This window comes from Papilio machaon, chromosome 4 (assembly GCF_912999745.1).
Source record: "Papilio machaon chromosome 4, ilPapMach1.1, whole genome shotgun sequence".
In the NCBI taxonomy this organism is placed as follows: Eukaryota; Metazoa; Arthropoda; class Insecta; order Lepidoptera; family Papilionidae; genus Papilio; species Papilio machaon.
In genome coordinates this window covers 6,978,443-6,987,930 of record NC_059989.1, presented here as the reverse complement: position 1 = coordinate 6,987,930, position 9,488 = coordinate 6,978,443, and the positions used below count along the sequence as shown (strand labels likewise).

The window sequence follows — 9,488 nt, the reverse complement described above, 5'->3', positions numbered from 1 at the left end:
TCTATAATTTACAGCAGTAAGTTTGTTCTTTGGTGAAATCAAGAGTCAGTAAATATCCACTGATCAATGAATGCTGCGCCAATTGTACAAATTTAAAATTTATTGGCAAAAACTGAATATAAAAGTAAAAATATAAAAGTTTGATAGGCTCTGCTTTGTGTGCATTTACTACGTAAGTTGTATTGGTAGAATCGTCTCCCTGTAATCTCTTAGAGGGTGGTTCGTCAGGGGCTCAAGGGTGTACGGAGGCATTTCGGTGGTGTGAGGCCTACGCCGCCGTCCTGTTTCAAAGTCGTCTCGTTCATTGGCCGCGATAAGGTCATTTACGTAGTCCTTGTGACTTACGTACGGCCTTTATACTATAGACTTACCCAGGATTTACGTGCCAAAATATAATTAACGCATTTTTTTATTAGCCCGATGCATATTCCAGGAAACTAAAATTATATAATCTTACTTCTTTCTAATATTATAAATGCGAATGTTTAGATGGATGGATGGATGGATGTTTGTTTGAAGGTATCTCTAGAACGGCTCAACGGATCTTGCTGAAATTTGGTATTGATGTAGAACATAGTATGGAAGAACACATAGGCTACTAATGAAGTTTTTTAATTCCGCGCGGATGGAGTCACGGGCGACATCCTTTTATTTATTACTTCCACTTGCATTTTAAATTCACTCATTACTTTTTGTTTTATTTATCGTGTTCAAACAAACACAGCAATAGGATTTTGTATATTTAAAACTGTTACATTAGATTTATGTTTGGGTATTAATATAATGCCTTAGGACACGCAGGTTTATCAGGTCAATGACCTTTAATTAATAAACATTTTCGTGAGTACACCAAAAATAGATATTACAAAATCTTTTGATGACTAACTTATTTTTCATAGAATCTATTGAGGTAGGTCATAGAATATGACACGCGAATTCAAACGTAAACATTGAGTCATTGAAATAATCTGAAAAAATTACTATGGTATTTAAGAAGACAGTTAACTTAACGTTAATTATGCGTTTAGTTCTTTTAACTTCTTTATGTTTTTAATTCTCTATTAGAAGATAAATATAATTATGTCTTCAGTCGTTTGTGTAAAATATCGTTGTATTTGGAAATATATTTCACACAAGACGTACCTGCTTCGTATGTTATTCGTTGGTTTGATAAAAAGGTAAAGAAGGTGTCAAAATAGATACAAATGTATTTATCGTCTCTTTGTCTCTGAAACAACACGAAAATAATCAAAATTGACGCATTGTCTACGATTGATATTTGAATATCGATCCCGCCTGCAGCGGTTTCCCTTCCACCTCTTACTACAATAGGGTTGCCATCAAATACGTATCCTGAAAAATGTTAAATTTTAATAACAAATTATTAAGAATCATGTGTTGCAATATTACTTAAATCTTACTAATATTATAAGTGCGATTGTTTAGAATGGATGGATGGATGTTTGAAGGTATCTCCGGAACAGCGCAAAGGATCTTGATGCAATTTGGCACAGATGTAGAAAATAGTCTGGATGAACACATAGGCTAATTATTATGTTTAGTTTTTAATTCCGCGCAAACAGAGTCGCGGGCGACAGCTAGTATGTGGATAAAAAATAAATAAAAGACTAAATACTGACCTGATATAGGCTTTTCGGTTGCAGTTACCGTAAAATTCGAGTGTTATTGTGTTTGTCATAAGTGTTTCATTGGTGAGAACCCACGGTTAGAATGAACAGGAGCATGCAGCTGAAATATGAATCGATAATATAGTATAATGAAAAATTTATAATAATATAGGAAGTACAAAAAAATCGTCGTTAGTGGAGAGGGAAGTGAGTACTTATATTTTCCTAGAGTACTCTAGAAACTGCTCTATACAACGTTTATTAGGCTATTAGATCAGATACAAGTCACGTACGTGGCTCGTTCATATCTCAAGTGAATACACTCGGACGAACGCACTTCTATCTCTAGTGTTTAGTGGAAATCTTCCAACAAATTAACTATGATTACTATTAGAGGGCTATATGTATAAACTTATTAAACCTGACCGTAATAATAAATTTAAAATATATACAAACTGTTGGAAACGTTTTCTTGTTTTCTTAGTATCCTGAAAAGCAAAAGAAAATGCTTTATGTTGTTAGATTTATTTATTTTTATATTTCCTTTCAATCGTTACGTGTGTAGTTATATGAGTACAAATATATTAAAAATAGACATAATGTGGGAGATTTGTTATGTTGTAGATCAATATTTGCGTAGTCTCGATTCAGAATGGCCACTCTACCCGTGGGCCGTATCGTCGTAATTCAGTGAGTTTCAGGGACCAGACGACCCTTGGCAAGGTCGCAGACGCCGCACACACGCACTGCACGCACGCCTGTGTATACACGGTGACGCGTCTGTCTGCGTGCGGCCGTTAAACTTGAGGTAGGTACAGTATTGATGTACGCTTGATAAAGCCTAGTAATATTTATATTGACTTTATTTTTAAATTTCGAAAAAAATTAAAAAATATTGTGTATTTTTTAATTTTTGTGAAAACATTTTTATATTTCTGTTTCGCATCGAAAACTATGTAAATTAGCTTCAAACATTTGAAAGTTGTATGTATTTTAGCGTTTATTTCGTTAATGAAAAAAAATTAGGTTTAAAAAATTAGACACAATTTACCCCTGGTGGGACTCGAACCCACAGTCCCCGGCTTAGGAGGCCGATGCCTTATCCATTAGGCCACAGGGGCTGTTACGAAATATGTTGAAATACTTAAACACGATTGATAAACTTTGTTACACAGTTTTATTTAATTGTTTTTAATATACGTTTTGTAATATATACGTACATAACGTTACCAAAGAAATGAAACAATCATAATATCAATTATTATTAAGTTAAACTTACAAGCCACCTTTTTTTTCGGATTACGTCTTACTTGATAATAATAAGGAAACAACTTAGGAATACTGCGATTAATAGACAGATATATAGATAATGTAAACAGAATTAGTGGCATTTTTAATGATAGCTTGTCAAAATAATCCTTTGAATTATTCATTTAGTAGTTAATTTGCTGATGGATTATGAACTGAATTTCAGAATCACTCTGTGATTGTTAAATACTGTAAGGGTCCGATGACGTCATGATCATGGGTAGTGCAAGCGCGCGCTATTCGAGAGTGCTTGCCCCGTGGAGGGCGCTCCAAGCAACGGCGATGCTATTAATGCCACAAAGGGAGGCCGATTCAGGTCAATCAGTGACTACGGCAAATATGCAAGAACCCACTTCAGCTCCGTGCTACAACGTAAAACAAATAAAAAGCTGGAAAAAATGTACCTCTTGAATTTAATTAATAGTTTTGTTCCTAACGGAACCTATAAGGCATATTTTTGAACTTGCAGAAACCAATAATATATTTGAGTAACTTATGAACTTGACACTAATTTTATTTTTGTTTTTACTTCACATAATGAGTTAAGCGCAAACCAAGTTGGTACATTTCGCAATACAACTGCATTGTCACTGCTTGGCTTGCAACAACTTATTATAATGCAAAATATGTCTTGGCCTTTGCACACGCGGCGAGTTGCAGATGCGAAGCTATACTCTGCATAAATAAAAATGTAAATGTGGGCTGTAAACAAATTATCAAATATAATACCATAACATAGGATAAATGCCTCACTAAGAGTGTTACTATCTTAACTTCAGTTAGAATTGTCATGTCTCGAATTGAGTTCTTTTCTTGGAAAAAAATACATTTTAGTGTTAAAAATATTAACTACGATTTAACTTTGCTTTCGCAAGGTGTACAACTGATTGGACTAGGATAAAATACTTCGCGGAACATGATATAAATATGGCCACTGAATGTACAAAATAACACGCGTTTCGTATTCCATGTACGTACTCGAGTGATATGTTTCGTCGTGGAAATTAGTCGTAAATAAATGAAATTCTTTGTTGATCTGTTCCACTGCGTGTGTTGTGTTACTGATTGAAATGCGGGCCGAACTTTTTAACATAATCGAGTATGTAAAGAGGCGGCGCTGGAGCGCGAGCGGTGTGACGCCAGAACGCTCCGAAATTGTCGAACATTCTTCTAACAATTACCATTAAAATATTCCATTACAAAGTATTGAAATATAAGATCGTAGCTCGGTGAGGTCTGTAATGTCAATAGAATTTGAACTTAGAACTTTTTTCTAAAATTACCCCTCGGTGGTCATCTTTTAGTGCCACAGGCGGGGATCCAGGATCTTCGGTGGAACGCACTTCGAAGAATCACCTGATCCTGATCATTATTCGTCAATATTAAACTGTAATTCATATCTTTATATGAGGAACATGTCACAATTAGATACTTCTGTTAACATAATTTGTTCTTTTATTATTTAGGTAGCTAAATTTGTTATTCTCAAACTAATAAAAGAACATTAAAATGCTATTTAGTGGGCACTGAAGCCCTCCAAATTATCGTCAAAATATTCATAGAAGCGGCAAAAAAATCAACTTAATAAGTCTCATTTACGTACACGTATAGTGCACAATTGCACAGTATGCGTTTGCAAGTTGTCTCTACATTTTTCTTAAAGTATGCTAAGAATATTTAAATTATCCTTGATCAAAATACCGAAATATAACACAGAATAAAAGACAACGATATCTACTTTCAAAGAAACATGTTAATCAGAGAATTTAAAAGAGATCTTCCTATTTCTTTTCTAAGGAAATACATAATATGTTTCACTTTATACCTGTGTAATCGTCACAGGTTACCGTTACATAAGCAATAATTCAAGATTCCGTTTTGTTTGTGAGATATTGGTGCAATGTTAAAAAAACAAAGTCGAAATCACGTGTCGGGCACGCATCTCTTTCTCGCACGATCCGACATTGACACAGATGTCGCACGGTGTCTCACCGTGTCCGATATACTCAAGTATCGCCACAGTGCGTGTCGAGTTTGGTATACAGCAGGAAAACAATGATATTCCCTAATGTCTCGCCGATCATTGGGGATTTGCCGCGCAGTTAGCATTGGTAATAAGCGATTGATATTCCGTACGTCCGTGCATGTATTGCCGATGGAACAGTTTAAATTTTATAAAAGGTAAGGCGCGGATGCTCGGGCGTCTAATGCATGGGGCCCACGGGGAGAGTCTCTGACTCACACTGTTACGTAACACCTACTTTTTTATTTATTAATGTATTTATGACTATGAAGACACAGAGTCTAGTTTGTGTCGTATTGAGCAAAATTATAGACTGTAAAGTGTAAATGAAAACCTTTGAAGTATCCTATTAGTATCAGATAAAGGGGTACTAGCAATCGTAGGTAAGAGGAAACATCTGGATTTCTGAAACCACAATCTCTGTAAAAAATATCGTCATGCCTGTCATTATTCTTTACAAAACAGAGATAACAATTAGTTTTAAATAGAGATTTTGTTCTTAGAAACCCACGATAAATTAGATATTAGGCGTAGTGATAACGTGCATGTTTAACGAATATAAAATGTGAATTACATCCTTCAAAGTTTAAAAATCGAAGAAAATTACATCGCTATGTAAAAAAAAACTTAGTATAAATTATCTATATTATCTAATATTATAAAGAGAAAGAATTTGATTGTTTGTTTGCATTGAATAGATTCCGAAGCTACTGAACCGATTTGATTGATCCCCGTATGACTAGGTTTTTTAATTCCGCGCGGATAAAATCGCGGGTAACTGCTAGTTATTAATAAGTTTCAATAACAAAATTGTACTGAGTGCTTTTAAAAACAACACTTATTTAGTGGGGAAAAGGGTTGGTTGATGATGATAATGACTTAAGTACATTTGATTGAAACAAATCCCCAACTCTCTTGATATTTGATTTATAGCTCAATACTAGAAATCTACTTTTCAAAATTAATCGACCATCGAAATAAAACTCGGCAGAATTTTCAAAACATACACTTAAGCCATATACGAAAGTTACAAGAGGGGTCTATAAGCTTGGTCGTATAGTTGGGATAACACGGACATCGCCTGAGAGACTCCATCTTTCGCCGGTAAGGTATTTATCATTGCAGAACGTGAATCATTATACGATGTTTTTGTTCTCGCGCGGCATTTGACGCCTATTTGAGAGAAATGCGCTATTAAATCACCGTAATGGTCGGTCGCTTATTGTGAACCACTAATATCTCAAATATTCGAATAAAACTTTCATTCGAAATAATATTTTTGTGGATATACTCTAATTCAGTTCATACGTGGGTTTGCGATGAGTACTGTTTTTGGTTATTTCATTTGATTTATTTTTATTTTCTGTATAACTGTTGAAATCGCTACACAAACAAAAAAAAATGATTTGATTTATCTTTCTTTGCTTTTAGTATCTTATGATATTAAAAATAAAGAGATTTATAATGAAAATTTATAAAGTACATGTATGTTACAATCTAATATATTATTATACATATGTTTGAAAGTTTAATTTTTTTTATAAAACCTATTATTAAAAAAAAACTAGTTAACTTAATACTTAAATGATTTACTCCGTGTTACTTTATTTTGTAAAGCCAAACCGAACGTTTCCAAAAACCCAATGCTTGAAATCAGTCGTGGTCGATAATTGTATCGAATTCAAGGGCCATTAAGCGTGAATAACATTTTATATGAGAAAAAGAAAAAGACATCAGCTAAAATATTGTAGTTCGGGCTATGCGAGATGACCGCTGGATTTATAAATTGCCTGGATCTTAATGATCGGAGAATTATTCTTTTTGTAAATTAACATTTAAATTGAATTAACAAATAAATGCTTAAAACTTAATCTTTTACATAAATAATGTTGCAAGTGCTAAGTGTAAAACCAGTCGAAGTCACTAAATAGATGGTAGACTTTAGGATGCATAAAGGAAAAATTACAAAACAGCCACATGAACCAAATCGTTTTTACAATACTATTTTGTTACTCATAAATACTGTAGGTTACTGCTTCTTCATTTGATATCTAATTTAAATCTACGAACTACGAACCAACTTACCATTATTGCTTGACGTTGATTGAAGACTTCACGTTTGACCCTTGTCAATTTGACAAAAAGCAAACTCCTAATAAGTCTGATAGCAGGAGTTATATAATTATAAATAAATCCTTGTAGCGCAGAGCCGCGAAAACTGAGTATAAAGAAAAGCATAACGCTAAAGACAAGAAAACGAAACGAACATGGAACATAAATCGTAAATTTGGTTCATATCAAAATTGGATTCGTTTCCGTTCTCTTTCGCTTTCGCAGCAGTGTGCTTAAATCTAAGCATTATATGGTGATATTATAATATAAAAATTATCATGATATTGTTAATATATATCCTTCTTACAATGCCCATAATAGTCGGACCTTAGAATGCCCTCCTTAAATAGGCTTATTTCTGTCACGAACGTTTTGCCGGCGATAAGTTAGTGAATAATGATCGCATTAATACAAGTCTGGGTAGTGTTCACTGGGAGATCTAACTAAATCTGAAACTTAGGGTATGAGAGGTGAAGGCGTGCGGTAGAGGTAGGGGGAGGGGGAGCTCAAGTGCAACATCTCAAGGTCACGCCGAGGCGACCGAGGTACGGCGTGAAATATTCGAGCAGACGTATAAATTGAAGGCCTTTGAAAACATTTAGAGAAAACATTTTTGAGAAGATTCTTTAAATGTGACAAAATAAATATCGTTGTTTTAATATCCTAACATATACTAAATGTTCAAACCCAGGTCAGTTATAACATAACCAAACCATTTAAATGCACGAGTTCAAGTCTTCTTATCTTTATATATATAAAAGAAAGTCGTGGCAGTTACACCATTTATAACTCAAGAACGGCTGAATCGATTTGACTGAAAATTGGTGGGCAGGTAGCTTAGAACCAGGAAACGGACATAGGATAATTTTTACTCCGTTTTCTATTTTTTATCCCGCGCGGACGGAGTCGCGGGTAAAAGCTAGTGTTTTAAATAAAAGTAACGTAACATTGAAACTAACGAAAAATAAAATAAAAAGACTAACTTCTATATCAACAGCTAGTCGGTGAAAAAGAAAACCTAGATTAAAAGGATCATTAACATTTTCGGTAAGCAAGCCTGGCTCTAATGCAAATGTCGGTGATGGTCGATAGGAGCGTGCGCGTGCGCGGCGGGCGACGTTCATTAGGCGCGCACCACACCACACCACACACCAGATTGACCAGATCGATTTAACAATACAAACGATATTGCATTGTACTGCTATTTTAAATTAACGGTATACTATTATATTAGCATACTGGACTGCGAGCTTAGTTTTAACATGTAAGAATTTTTGCCTAATATGTTTTTAATAAAATGCTTTGAAGTTGAACCTATTCTAATTATATAAACATTATCGATCTTAATAAAAGAGTTAACAAGATTTAAAATACTCATAAACTTAAATAAAAAAAATGTTTTTTTTTTTATCTTTATTATTTTAATTTCGCCTGACGTCTTTATAATCGTCAAATGGGTTTATCCCTGACAGTCAATTGATTCGTTCTTCACAGAAACGATTACTAATTGTATCTTTATAAAACGATCAGGACTCTGAAGGTTTAAAACGAAAAAGAATTAGAAGCATACCGAAATAGTTGTCAGATCCATTATACGACGATGACTCTTAGTTATTCTTTGGAAAAAATTGTTTTTTTTAACGGCAAATTATCAACTCTCACCCTTAGTTTAGGCAAATTATGAAAATCTCATAGAACAACCGCACTCAGAGCCCTCAAGTGATGTCTAAGGGAGGCGTTAAGTTTAGATTTAGTTTGAAAAATCTTAACTAAGCTTCTTTGTACGCTCATATGCCTTCCTATCCTTCAGATTAATTCGCTCGATGTTGGTTACGAGATTGACCTTGCAAAAATGTTACCCGATCTTGCTGTACCGAGATAGCATTCACAGATCCAAACTATCTACCGCAACTGACTTCGAATTACTATTACTCAAGGAACATTTAAAATTAGATATAATTTCTTACATTTATCCATTTATCATCCGTGATCTAAGTTTTTAAATTCTATGCGATGTACGAATTGAGTATGATCACAATCTGATCGACTGAGGATAATGTGACCGGAGGAGTCATAAAATTGATTTAGTATTCACAGACAGCATCTAACTCGTGGAGTTTCACATCGAATGTTTGACGTTTGTTTTTCCTAAAATGGTGACATTTTATTTCTTTTTTCTATCATTTAACTATCTTCTATTCATGATCGGAATAAATAATCCGTTTTGTTGAACGTCTTATTATGGATACAATGATAGCTTACTGGTTTGTTGTTAGATTTAGTATAAAGTTATTTCAATATTTTATTATTAGTCTTTTGTAACTTATAGAAGAATGGCGCTAAGTGTGTTCATAAGTTTTATTTTGTATCTGCATTGAATCGGTATCTAAAACATTATTTACACTTGTAAACAAATC

At 34.0% G+C, this 9,488-nt stretch overlaps 1 non-coding gene across 1 annotated transcript; it reads right to left on the bottom strand.

The window, feature by feature from the left end:
- Window positions 1-2,676: 2,676 nt before the first annotated feature.
- Window positions 2,677-2,749, bottom strand: Trnar-ccu. Its single transcript has one exon. It is a non-coding gene; the product is annotated as a tRNA-Arg (tRNA).
- Window positions 2,750-9,488: the final 6,739 nt, after the last annotated feature.